Source organism: Thermobia domestica, chromosome 6, assembly GCF_964235325.1.
Source record: "Thermobia domestica chromosome 6, izTheDome1.hap1.1, whole genome shotgun sequence".
NCBI classification, from domain to species: Eukaryota; Metazoa; Arthropoda; class Insecta; order Zygentoma; family Lepismatidae; genus Thermobia; species Thermobia domestica.
The window spans coordinates 17,636,546-17,651,414 of NC_137459.1; the positions used below are offsets into that span (position 1 = coordinate 17,636,546).

Sequence of the window (14,869 nt, forward strand, 5' to 3'; positions counted from 1 at the left end):
AGAGTAAATAAGAATCTTCCTTTCATGTTAATGTCAGCTTTTTAATTAGTTTTATACTTACATATCTTAATACTTTAAGTATACTGAGATACCTTCGTAAGATAATGTGTCTGCTGAAGGCAATGATACTGCCAGAACTAACAAAGGTTATTAAAATATAGATGTTTACTGGCCAGATTTCATTAGATATCCAAACCATATTATGAATAAATGTTGGAAGTTTTACAGAGCAGCTATGTCCGTCCGTCTGCCGACAGGTATCAGAGCAAAAACATAGTAAGAGATAGAGAAAAGAGGTTTTTCGCAATCGATTCAGTGTCCCAAGAATAGTCTGCGACTCCTACGTTACCCTTCTATCCAAGCTGAAAATGGTAGAAACTAACTATCCCCGATTTCAACGTTGATCGCCAAAGAAGAAAAAAACGTAAAGATAGCCAGAAATGATTCTTTTTAATTCGACTCAGCATCTTAAAAGATACAATCTCCACTCGTATCACTATCGAAACCGGAAGTGGTTAAAAATTACTAGTACTTCCAGTTAAAATATTGATTTACATAAGAGCAAAAACGGTAGAAAGCATTTAGAGAAGTGGTTTCTTGGAATTGATTCAGCGTCCAACAGGTATTCCCTCCGTTAACCCTTTATTCAAATCGCCACAAGTCAACTGTTTCCTGTTTCAATGTTGATTGACATAGGACAAAACTATAATAACGACAAATGGTTTTATGGAATAGATTCAGTGTCTCAAGAAACATACTATCTTCTTCTGTATATCTGAGTTTCATTTCAAGAAAATATACTATTTTCTTCAGCAACAATAGGTTTCGTTTCATTTTAAGGAAACATACCATCTTCTGTATCTCTAGGTTTCGTTTCATTTCAAGGAAACATACATCTTCTTCTGTATTTCAAGGTTTCATTTCAAGAACACATATTTTGTTGTTCTGTATCTCTAGGTTTCATCTCTCATTATCCCTGGAAGTTTATAGATTGGTGTCAGTACTGAATTCACATAGTTTGGAAGTCTACTGTATTTTCACAGCTGTGAAAGGAAACTTTCTTGATACCTTCATATTTTAACTTTCGTTTTATTCGGGAACATGTTAAAGGAACTACTAAATATCCGTGATAGCATAATGGCATCAATTTGTTACAACCTTTATAATAAGATCACGGATGATATGGATACATTCAACCATACGATTAAAAATTAATTACTGATGAATGATTACTCAGAATTTCCACTCAAATTAAATAATCAAATTCGCGGTTTTTACTGTCAAAACTTACTCAACTTCACGATGGGAATGTTCATAAAAATAACCGTTACTGACTGCACAATGATAAAAGCTGCCTGATGCAGAACCGAAGTGTGGGCGGGATCGACGGTGGCGAAAGGTCGCTAATTTCAGTGCAATAATTAAATTTACCCTCCTTTCATCTTACGATGTCAACTGTACATACAAGAAACTGAGAAAATATTAAAATAGTAGAATTGGGCACCCAATCAACAAAGTCTGTTGGACACTCTCGGGATTGAAAACTTTGGATAGTGATAATAGCTGTAACAATATTTAATCACAATGGAGAACTAACTATATTTCTCCTATATAATCAACTTTCACCGATATTGACTATACACGTTCAGTAGAAACCTACTTACCTCTTTTATAAATTACTGTCCAATGATAATTGTAACGAAGTAAAAAAAAAAAAAAAAAAAATGTTTTACTGACACATTATAGACAAACTCGAAAATAGACAAGTGAATTGTTGAAGGTAATTTTATTAACAGAGTGAAACTTTCAAGGTTGATTGTAAAATCGTGTTTAGAAGTAAAATTTCTTTTTTCAAAGATTTCCAAGTACGCGAGAAGTTAACAAAAAGTGAATACTACACTAGTTGATAAATTTGTACAGAAATACGTAACCGAAGTTATGTTCAGAAAACCGATCTTTCAACATTACTCTACACATTACTTAATGGACTGACAAGATGCATAATTAATAAAATATTGATCTTCAACATAATTAATAAAATATTTATCTTTAACTTAACGTTTCGTCTATGTCTGCACTTCGTATCATCCTTTGCATGAGTCCATTAAGGAATTTCTACGTGATTTGTGAACTCACTTTACCGGTAATATTTCTACCCGTAGAGAAATCCTCGTTGTACTTCGTTGAAATTTTATACACAAGCTTTAATTTACTTCGAAAGAATCTTCTTGAAGGGTTGATTTACTTCCGTTTCACGCAGTGAGTGCCTTCCTGTTACTTCTTTGGTAAAAAATGTTGAGGGATGGAGAACCAGCTTATTTTAAAGCTGCACCCATAATCTAACGTCTTACTATTTGGTCTAGGAATTAATTCGTGCGGTTGGTACGCACACATTGAAGCTGTAGTACAAACACAAAATACATAAATACCTTAAGAAAAATATTGTCCATCGCTAGCCACCACTTTCGCCCATCTGTCAGGCAATGTACGGATTCCGTGGCGAAAGAAGTCCTCATCCTTGGAAGCGATCCAGTCAGAGACCCATGTTTCGATATCTTCTGAAGAAGTAAACCGCTGTCCAATCAAATCGTTGTTCATGCAATCGAACAAGTAGTAGTCCGAAGGAGCAACGTCTGGTAAATACGGCGGGTGGGGTAAAACTTCCCATCCGACATTTTCTAAATAGGTTTTGACCGGTTTTGCGACATGTGGGCGAGCGTTATCATGTTGAACAATAAGTTTATCATGTCTGTTCTCCCATTCTGGTCGTGTTCTGGCCAGAGCTTGCTTCAAACGCATTAATTGTCGTCGATAACGTTCTCCATTCATAGTTTCACCCGGTTGCAGCAGCTCATAGTACACCACACCTTTCATATCCCACCATATGCACAGCATAACCTTTGCACAGTGAATATCTCGTTTTGGTTGTGATGGACCTGGTTCACCTGGTTTCACCCAGGCCTTTTTTCGTTTAGGGTTCTCGTAATGGATCCACTTCTCATCACCCGTAATAATTCGATGCAGAAACCCCTTTCTGCTCTGTCGTTGAAGCAGCAATTCGCAAATGGTTTTTCGTCTTTCAACGTCTCTGTCTTTCAATTCATGTGGAACCCAATGTGACATCTTTTGAATCATTCCCATGGCTTTCAAGCGTTTGGAGACTGTTGTTTGATCAACGCCTAATGCTGCTGCAAGTTGTTCCTGCGTTTGACACGAATCCTGCTCGAGCAATGCTGTCAATTCTTCGTCTTGAAATTTTTTTGGCTGTCCAGCTCGCTCTTGGTCTGCCAAGCCGAAATCACCACTTCTAAACCGTGCAAACCACTTCTGACACGTTCGCTCAGCTAGAGCATGGTCACCATACACTTCCACCAAAATACGATGACTTTCAGTCGCACTTTTCTGCATGTTAAAGTAATGCAGCAGGACACCCCGCAAAAACACTTTATCAGGCACAAATTGCGCCATTGTCACTTAACTACAAACTGGTGTTGTTGACGCTTTAATCCACTGCCCTATACTACGAACGATACGCGATGACAGGGGTTTGCAACACATGTGTGGATACACGGAACTGTGGGACGCTCCGTTCGTTGCGCCATCTCTTGTCCACCCGCACGAATTAATTCCTAGACCAAATAGTTCGTTTTCATGTGTTACGATTTTAAAGAAATAAATTTACTCCCACACAAATTCCAACGCTAACTCTTAAATATACACTTTAAAGAGTTTTTCTATTACAAAAACATTATGTATTTAGTTTCTTTCTTTACTTTCTTAAAAGGAAAAGGAAACAAAAAAAAAACAAAAAAAAAAAAAAAAGGATATGAAAGCAAACCACTGATTCTATGCTCTTAAATATCACTCTTTTCTATTCTCGTCCCTCATCTGATTTTATCTTTTAAAAAATCAGTGACAGATACTATATATATATCGTATGCAATCGACGGAACTCATCTCATCTTGACCAAAATCGGGATGGTGATGGAACATGAGTTAGGTACACCTTTGAAATATTATTGTGTGGTGTCCTCTGGTTACTGAGTTATTGGCCACCATATTTGGGGTTCGATTTAGTGAAAGGACACTGTCGACGATACTATTCAATCTTGATTAAACTTAGCATGGTGATGGTGCGCTCAGACCCTATAAGAAATATGGTGTGCGGACAATTAGTTCTCGACTCAGTGACCACCAAATTTGGATCTGGCCCATCAATTTGGTGTGAAATGAAGATATTTCAATAAATAACGATCGATAAAACCTATCTGATCTTGACCAAACTTGGCATGGTAGTAGGCGTTGAAGAGATTCATACACATTGGAGCACATTCTGAAATATTATGCTGTACAGATCTTTGGTTATCGAGTTATCAACCCTTAAAGCTGCGGTTTGGATGTGGTTAAATTTTCAAAAAACAATTATTAACCCTTTTCAGATATATCGTAGTTTTTACTACGAAATGGTAGTGTCTTCAAAATTCGATTAAAAGATAAGAAAGCTATTTAGTTCCTTTTTTTAAAATTTTTTAATATACAAGAGAGGAGGCACTGAAGAAAGCCTTGGAAGGGTCTATACGCTTCCGAGCGCCAGAACATAGGGGGTTATGACATCATCACTTTACAAATTCCCTCTTTCTTTTAGTGTGGTCTAACATTTTTTGGTGAGCTTCTCTTTAACCCTGGATTTCTGAAGTTTTACACAAACAATCAGTGGACCCTTTAGTTTTTATCTGAATTTTTTCGGATCTCTTCGTCAACACAGAAGGGGGATTCAGAGGGGCTAACGGGTAAAAAAAAAAAAAAAAAAGGAATATTTCTTGACCAAAAATCCAACTTTCGCGATTATCGCTCCGCTCGGGTACATGATAGGGACATTGGAATGGTACTTTCAGAAAGCCTATTCGATTCTGAACAAAATGACGTATGAATCATTATTGTATGATAATTAGGGATACGTCAGGGATTTTTACATATCCTTTTTGTTACTACTGTAATTTGGAGTGCTTTGCGCGCTTTTCGCACATGGGAAAATATTTTTCCCGCCCTTAGTATTAAAGATAGGAGACTAGTATTTGTCACAATTAATTAGTACTTGTACCATTTTTGAAAGTGATTTCCAGACCTGTATGTTTATCCAGGGTCGCGCCAGAGGGCCCCAAAATGGGAAAAAGGGATTTTAAAAAAATCCGTATTTTCAATTTTTCCCCTCTTATGTACGTCCGAGGGACATGCGAGTGACAATGTCTAAAAGCTTACTCTATTCTAAAGAGAACGACGTATGAATCATCATCCTACAACGATTAGGGACGTGGCGGGAAATTTTGAAAATTTCCATAGGATCTTTGGCAAATTCTGGGGATATTCGCAACAGAGGGAAAGAATTTTTCCCGCCCTTAGTGTTGAAGATAGGAGATTGGTATTTGTCACAAGTAATTAGTATTACAAGTACTATTTTTGCAAGTGATTTGCAGATTTGTATGTTTACCCAGGGCCGCGCCAGAGGGCTTAAAAATGGGGAAAAAAGGATTTTTTAACAAAAATCCCTATTTTCCTCAACTTTTCCCTCCTTAGGGACGTCCGAGGGTCACCTGAGTGATACTGTCTGAAAGGCTCCCCTATTATGAAAAGAACGGCGTATGAATCGTGATCCTACGATAACTAGGAATGTATCAGGAGGATTTTTTAAAATTTTGTAGGGTGCATTTTAGTGAAATTTTGGCGTTTTTTGATTGATTGATGTTGAGTTTTACGTCCCGTTCAGCAGCGAGGCTATATAAGACGTCGACCTACTGATTAACGTGGAATGCGAACCACATGAGCTCCCGCCGGGAGGGCGTTTTTTGGTGCTCTCCCTACACGGGTAAACATTTTTCCCGCCCTTACTACTGAAGAAAGAAAATTCTAATTTGTCACAAGTAATTAGTACACTACGTAGTATTTTTCAAGATTTTTTTCCAGGTTTGTGCACAGACCCAAGGGGGGAGGGATAAAATTTGAAGATTTTTTTTTTGGTCAAAAAATTCCGATTTCCCTTTTAAAATCCCCTCAGGTACATGATAGGGACATGTGAGTGGTACTGTCTGAAAACCTACTCTATTCTGAATAAAACTACGTATGAACCATAATCCTACGATAATTAGGGATGATGCTGTGCCTTCTTGACTGAAAGTCAACAAAAACGCCTAAAAAACCCGTATCTTAAAAGGGTTAATTATTCTGCACGTTAGCATATCCTGGGGCTAAAATTTTTGTTTTCTCTTCTTTTCTTAAAAGGTTTGCGCCTGGAAATGTTTATTCCACGTTTCTCAATCTTCAGCTTCTTTTAATTCCCAATATTTTCTTCTATTTTTTAAATCATCGAACAATTGTGCTCTTTTTCTTCCTATTCCTCGCTTTCCTTCCATCTTCCCTTCTATGGCAGTATGAAGACAATTTCTTTTGTAAGTGTCCAGTCCAACTGGCTTACTTGCCAATTCTTTACCTGATCTCTTAGCTGCAGTAAGCGTCTCTCGTCAAAATACTTCCCAGATACTTGAAATGATCGACCTCTTGAAGTTCTCTTTGTTCTACTCTGATCCGTAAGGACGTGTTCCCACGGTATATTCTCATGACTTTCGATTCTTTGATGTTGATCTCCCTTCCATACAATTTTCCAGTGTCAACTATTTTGTCAATCATCTCCTGTAGTCCTTTGGTTCTGACTATAGTAACTCTATCACATAATATTCACTAATACGGAATGGATAAATGGAACTAAACTGATCTTGACCAGTTTTAGGCATGCTGGTAGACCTTTATGAACTTAATATGCATATGAAATATCAGTGTGCAAATCTTTAGTTCTCCAGTTACGTACCATCAGTCAGATTTAAACTTGAGTCAAAATCCCAAAGTTGGACAACACCAACTCAGGAGGAATAACTCAAGAGCCAAAGACCTGTACACAATGATAGTTCATACACATGTTAAGTTAATATATTTCAAATTAGGTGAAGTGGAGACCTTTCATTACCGAGTTATTGATCAGCAACTTCAGGTTTTAGCTTACATCTGTTAAGGGAAGGAGATGCAATGTGTATTTATAATCAGAATTTGTTCAAAATGAATGAAAGATGAATTTTTCCGCTACAGGGAAATCTACTAGATATAGTACTGGAACCAAGGGCCAGGAATACTTAACAACGAAACGTTTTAAGAACTTGTTTCAAAATCGGCAGTTGATTTTTTTTATCTATATATTAAGATTCTACGTTCATATATTTGTCTCCAAAGAAAAGTTTATATGTTTGTCTCCAATCATTTCGACAATGTGATCTCGAAAACCACAAGTGCTAGAAACATGCCGTTTTCATTGGTCGATTCCAAATTTTGTGTAGGTTATCAAGTTCTAATTGAATATATAAAATAACAAAAACATGCCAGTTCTTCCTTTATTACATTTTTAGGGGTCACTGAAAATGTTGAAATTTTAAAAAAGTAAAGCATCATATCCTACGAGTTATACATTCCAACATCACATAATTGTATATACGGGTTGCATACCTCCCAGGCGTCCTTTTCATGGCCAAATGATAGTGAAAAACTAAGGATAACCATATCTCCATAAGAAGAATCTTTATAATTTGGAGTGCTCTGCCCAATGAACACCATATACCACTGACATTATAATTAATTGCGTGTGTAATGTATTTGCTTATTACATACTGCATGGAAGAAGAAAGAAAACACTGATCATACAATTAGAAACTCCAACCAAAAGGAGGCTCAAATCTTGCAAATGGTGAGAGATATTGAAAAGTAACCGAAAAAATCTGCCCTTTACGGTGCCCCTTGCCGATTTTTATGAAGACGTCTTTCACTTGTGCATGTAAAGGGATATGTACAGATGATGTGAGGAATGACAAGAAAATTCATTCTCACATGTGAATGACGCGCTGTATAGAGAGCGCAGGTTCAGCTAATTTCCTTAAAAAAAACGATATATATATATATATGTTTTTGAAACAGAGAAATTCTTTGAAGTGTATATTTAACAGTTAACATCTGAGTTGGTATTAACTGAAGACCTCACTTTACATGTAATCAGAAGATGAAAACCAGAAGTAATTTCTGATAGTTTGCAGTTTCAGGAATTCTAATCAAGAAGGGCGTAGATTTAAAATAAGATCGTTCTCCATCCCTGAACATGGTAACAGGAGAATATTTATTGTGTGATACAAAAGTGCATCAACGTTTCAAGTAACTAAAATGCAAGATTTTCTTCATAGTGTCAACGAAGTACAAGGGTTTCGCCACGGAAAACAATGTTACTGACAATATAAATCCTTGGATCATAGTAAAAATTCCTCAATACACATACCGAGGATGATGAAAAGAACACGTTGAAACGTGTACAAAAAAAAATTACTTATACGGGTACTTAAGTTCAAGTACTTATCCCTGAATTTCCATGACTTTCCCTGACCCGTGATATTACGAACGCTATCATTTATGGTGAGGTTCAGGAGAGAAAATAATCCCATAGCTACAAAATGCTTTCCTTTTTTCTTTTAATACAACATAAACATACTCATTATAAATTCTTATTCTGGGTATTTGGAATACCATGAAACATTAGTATCAAACGCAGGTTAAACAAAAACGTAGATTAATCAATATTCTCAACACACTCAAACATAAACAATGAGTTGAGTTGATTTTGAGTTTATCGTCCCGTTCAGCAGCGAGGCTATATGAGACGTGGACCTACTGATTAACGTGGAATCCGAACCACATGAGCTCCCGCCGGGAACCGAACCCGGGTCTCCCGCGCCAAAGGCGCGTACGCTAACCGCTTAGCCACGGAGGAGCTCTCAAACATAAACAAGTATACATATAATTTGGTCTCTCTCTGTATCTACGAATACAACCAAACAGTGGCCTAACTAAAGATTTGCGGGCCCTCTCGCACACAAAGAAGTGGGACCCTTCTCTACGTCTTACTTCACGATTTGGCTCCCCCCTGGAATGCGGGGCCCTTATTTACGCCCCTGCAATTACACTTTCTTGCTCCTTCAACATTGTAATTTTTTTTTAATGTCTTGTTCTTTCAAAGCTTGAAGTTTGAACATCTTTTGGTACTCAAGTTTCTTTACTTCTAAAGGCAGTTATCTTCTTACAGCCTGTTTTTTAATCACTAGCTGAACCTGCGCTCTCTACACAGTGCATCCTTCACATATGGGCGTGAATATCCCTGTCATTCCCCACAACATCTCTAGAAGTCCCTTCACAGACACAAGCAAAAGACGTCTTCATAAAAACCGGCAAGGGGTACCATAGGCAGGAGATCTTTTTCTATTGTTCTTCCAATATCTCGCATCGTTTGCAAGATTTGAGCCTACTTCTGGTTGGAGTTTCTAATTCATGTATGATCAGTGTTTTCTTTCTTCTTGCATGCAGTATGAAATAAGCAAATGCATTACATACACAATTAATTATAATGCCAGTGGTACATGGCAAAGCACTCCAAATTATAAAGATTCTTCTTAGCTTGGAAATATGGTTATCCTTCGTTTTTCGTTATGATTTGGTCACGAAACGGACGCCTGAGAAGTATGCAACCCGTGTATACAAGCATGTGGTGTTGGAGTGTATAACTTGTAGGATATAACGCTTTACTTTTTAAACCTTCAACATTTCCAGTCACCCCTGAAAATTGTAATAAATAAAGAAAGAACGGACATGCTTATGTTATTATATTAGAACTGGACAACCTACAGAAAATTTGGAATTGATCAGTGAAAACGGCACGTTTCTAGCACTTGTGGTTTTCGAGATCTCATTGTCGAAAGGATTGAAGACAAACACAAACTTTTGTTTGGAGACAAAGATATAAACCTAGCATTTTAATATATAAACCTTTTTGAATTTGTGGCGAGTCTTTGAGGTTACTTCATTATTTCCTGTGAGCTGCTTGTTAACATCACTTGAGTAACAAACTGTGAATATTTTCGTAAAATATGACTACATTTCCCCTGACTCTGCTGTGAAATACAGCAATTTATCTGACTCTGGTCATATTTTGAAGGATATCACTGATTTTCTAGGATTTTCCCTGACTTTTGAGGTCAGTGTGAACCCTGGACTTATAAACGGAGTTTTATTTAAATAAAATTTCGGAAAGTTACAAAGAATCATCATCTTTCTATGTTAAAGAAAACTATTAAGAAACCAATCCTTTTGTTCCAAATTTATTGCCAAACTATGTAGGAGATGAGAGATTAATATTTTCCTGGAGATGGCACAATTACAGTAAAAGTTTCCTGGGGATTACATAACGGAAATTCAATGTATAAACCTCCTCTGCATACCCTGAGAAACTTTTAACCGAGACTGCACAAGAAAACTCATATTTCCTCTAAGGAAAAAAGTAGGAATAACTAACCGTAACCATTTCTACCCAAGATATATACACACATTTTACAATTCGTTTATCTGAGAGTACCGTACTCTCTAAAATATACTACGGTACTTGACATGGTCTGTTGCAACTCTTCCAGTATTTACGCAATAGAGGCAGCAAACGCTTAATTGAATCACTATATTTATAAACTCATTTACGAGAAAAGAGAAAAAAGGCAGAGAAGAAAAGAAAATCAAAGATCTGGATGGGATTCATAAGGTAATTAATACATTACACCCATACAATTGGTACATTACGCGTGACTGTGGTATATTATCTTTAATACCTCTCTAATGTTTCCGTATAACACTGTACCGATGTTATGAAAGTCGATCGTTAAACTTTACAAAATAAAAATTAATTAAGAAGAGTAAATTTGAAGACATTGTTAGCAATAATTATTTAAAGGAGTATCAGTCGATGATACTCCAGTACTCTCAACACACAAACTCCGAACTCTAGCTGGAGTCTAAGTTTATGAATGAACCTTCAAACTAGGGTTATAACCCTTCAACAAATATAAAGCAAAATTAGAAATTGCAAGTACTAAATTTTCTTATATCTCGTAGTAACTTGGTTTTCTATGATACGTAATCAACGAATCTATCCTACACCTAGACAAAAATGCCGATTGCTAATTAAAGAGTTAGATACTTTTCTGAGTACTACCAACTTTACAATACATCTATTTTTTATCTTATAGGATGGAAATTCCCATTATTAGTAATTCGTGATTTCATACAATTTCAAGTTATCCAAGCTAACCGAAGTGTTTTTCTTTTTTTCTTTTACACTTTTAATAACGTGTGAATGTTTATCGAATTTATTATGAAATCGTATTGTTAAAAGCTTTTTCGAAATTTTTTTTTGATGATTAAACGTTTAATAGGGAGAACTGATTTACTCCCCTGATTAAAACTTACAAATCATTATAGAACAATTAGCATATTATGAACAGTCCCTTGTACTTATTTACACAAGAACTACAAAAAAGTTCACAATTCTAGATGACTGACAAGTACTAACCTTGCACTCTTTTGTCAAAAAATTTTGCTTTTACACAATTACTCAATTTTATTTATAAAATTTAATGTGAATTACTCCCAATCTTTCTACGCTGAGCATATATCTCAAACGACATACCTCAAGCGAGAGTTATAGTGTTATATTTAAAATAAGAGGTTTTATTATTTTTAATTATTAATTACCGGTATACATGCACGAGAAAATTACCGGTACACATGCCCGAATCTTTATGCATTGATCTGGCTTAATGTCGAAACCCTATCATTTCTTTCTTTAGCAAGTTCCAAATTGATGATGAAATAGTTTTTATTCAGAAGAAAAAAATCCATTATGACTTCAATCGATGCTTTAACTAAAGCAAACAAGTACAGTAAGTGAATTCATGGAATGATTTAAAAGTTGAAATATTAGTGAAAATCTGTCCCGCCAATAATATTTTACACGAGAAAATCCAATGTTTATGGGTCTCAGGCTAGTTCTGAGGCATTAAAAAAAATAATAAATAAATAAAATAAAATAAATAAATAATAATTGAAATGCAATTCCTAGCAGGTGTTCGTTATCCTTATTTTTTGTTAGCTTCAGAAATTGTCTGCACCTGATAACAAAAATAAGTAACGTTTACTCTGCTGGAACATTGGCAGACTTTATTCCAAATTAGATATTAAATATCGTAACGACTATCTCTGAAGATTCCTCTTATAGAAATTTTAATAGGTATAAAATTATGCCATGTCAGGGATAAGAAACTAAATTCTTTGAGGCATTCAACAGATATTAACAGCTTATTTTCTCGAAATTTTATTCCATTGTGTATTTTAACAGTTTGTATCATTGTAAAAATTAAATTTAGTTTTCTTTATATTTTTATATCATTATTATTATTATTATTATTATTATTACTACAATAATTCTTTGAAAACACATTCATGCTGTGCTATTAAGGCCTGTACAATAAAATAATCTAATTCTGTTTAAAATTGTATATTTGATAGTTTAATGTGCAGTTCAGGCAATTAAAAAATTGTATGTATTAACTTCCTTCTATTTCATGTCTTTGATTTTTATCTTATTTATAAAGTCAGTTTTTTAATATCAAGGAAATTAACGAATCGCATGCTTTTCCGGGAAAAAATAACTTAATGTATCAAATGTTAGTAATCTCACATTGTATAACTCCAAAATACGCGCCTACCTAATACAACCTCGAATTTTATACGTGAATAGTTATTTTCATGCGTTTGATGTCCAGTTCATTCATTCTCATTAAGTTTATGTTGTGGGGTATTGAATCATTTTGGGCAAAGTTATTAATATAGTCCGATAATTACATAATTCTTAATGATTTGTTACTTTTACATGAATCTAATTATAAATAGGTGAATGAAACTGTCATCCAAATTGTTACAAGAAGCCGAAAATCATGTATTAGCCAACAAATTTCGATAGTAAGGGGGTTATCCTCCTCCTACATTGTAGCATAATGTTATGAAGTCACAATATACATTTATCGAATTACTCTTTGACAGAAGTACGAAAGATACACATATTTCTTCTAGAAACACACACAGGAACATGACAGTTCTTTCAAGAAAATCTTGCTACGGGGTACAATCAGAATATTCCATTCCTATGTAATTAAACTATGTGGCCTCAATGTAGCTACCACGGATTGTAGTCGGAAAAAATTCGCTCTACTTACCAGGTACTATGACCTTAAAACAACTGTTGAAATGATGATTGACTGGACAATAATTTGAAGTCCACCTCTATATTTTCTATGAAAACTGGTAAGACAGACCGGTTGTAGTCTCTTCCAATGAATTCTCTCAATGACTTGGATGTAAGTCCAGAGTTACACCGCCATATCTTGATACAGAAATTCACACAATAACTTGACATTAGAGCCAGGTTCACACAGGGAAAAACTGTAAGAGCCTTTTGCTGTGAGTCTCAAACGAAATTTGACTTGTTTTCAATCAGGTTACGTTAATTTTAGTAAATCATTAAACACTTACCGTGGACAAACTACCGTTATCTTGGGCGATGGCTTCTTAACTTCCGTTCACGCATGCGTAATCTACGCACGACAACGACTTTTTCCGGTTAATATTAATGAACAAATGAAAGATGCGGAGCGCGCCAAGTATTAGTTGCGTCTGCACATATGTATTCAGATGCAGTGACGAAAATTCTCATATTAAATGTAGAGTACCTGGTATCGTCCAAATATTGAAAATTATATGGAATATACATAACGTTTTTCTTCTTATATGACATTATAATGAAAAGAAGATATAAATGAAATTTACAATAACAAATAAAAATGTCAAAGTTGATCCAGATCGGATGATTAAATATATACAGGTTTTTGTTTATGAAACTTGAACGATAATTTGACCACCAATAACTCGGGAACCAAAAGCCTGCACAACATAATAGTTGACGCGCTTATAGAGTATGTTAAGTTCTACATCCAGGTAAAGTTTGAGCGCGATCGGGTTATTTCGATCTGTTTTTTTTTTTCTGCTTCTCGAAAATATGACCAGAATTTGACTACCCATAGGTATGGAACAGAAAGCCTGCGCAATATTATATTTTACAACGTTACAGAGGAGACCAAGTTCCTCAACCATGTTAAAATTCACACCGATAGTTTTAGATAGGAGAATGCTTTGTTGTTTTCGAATATATGTCGCAAAATTTGACCGATTATAACTTGCAAATAAAAAGCTTGCAAAATATTATATTCCACATGCTTACAGAGAAGGTCAAGTTGTACTACTATGCCAAGTTCCACACCGATCGGTTTAGCTTATGCTTTGTTGTTTTCGAGTAAATGATGCAAAATTTGACCGTGTATAACTTGCGAATAAAAAGCTAGCAAAACATTATACTCCACATTCTTAGGCTAGTTTTAGACGGAAGCATTTATCGTTGCAGACGTGCTGCCAAAAATCTCGTATAATATTCTATAGCATCAAAAGTATATGGTTCTTTTGCACGGTAGCATTTTGATAAGCATCTTGCCGTGACGTGGCCAACAAATCACTGGAAAAGAGCGCAATTATGTCTCCGAAACTAAAGCATGAGGTAGCTAAGTGGTTGTAACAACAGTTCTCGCCGGTTATATTAAAGAAAGGAAACTAGAAAGAAGTATGTGGGCAAAGAGCATCCCTACTCCAACTCATTTTTCTTTACTACAATTCAATTTTCCACACAAAACAAAGAGCATGGATATATTGGGACAAAATCTTTCGCTTCCTTTGAACACATTACGGCGCTGCAATCGGACCAGCAATGCTTGGGTAAATGCTACGAAATAGAGCAGGATCTATCGACAAGAAATGCCATAGGATATGCTATGGCATTGGAAATGCTATAGCATTTACTACTTTA

The 14,869-nt window shown here is 35.5% G+C and overlaps 1 protein-coding gene across 2 annotated transcripts in view; it reads right to left on the reverse strand.

Moving 5' to 3' along the window:
• The window catches only part of Rap1 (RAS oncogene family member Rap1), a 58,288-nt gene extending 44,654 nt beyond the window's left edge, over nt 1–13,634 (reverse strand). The window contains exon 1 of one of the 2 annotated variants that reach the window (XM_081761346.1): nt 13,489–13,634. The gene's annotated coding sequence lies outside the window, so the exon portion shown is untranslated. The other variant, XM_081761347.1, reaches the window with a different exon arrangement.
• Nucleotides 13,635–14,869: the final 1,235 nt, after the last annotated feature.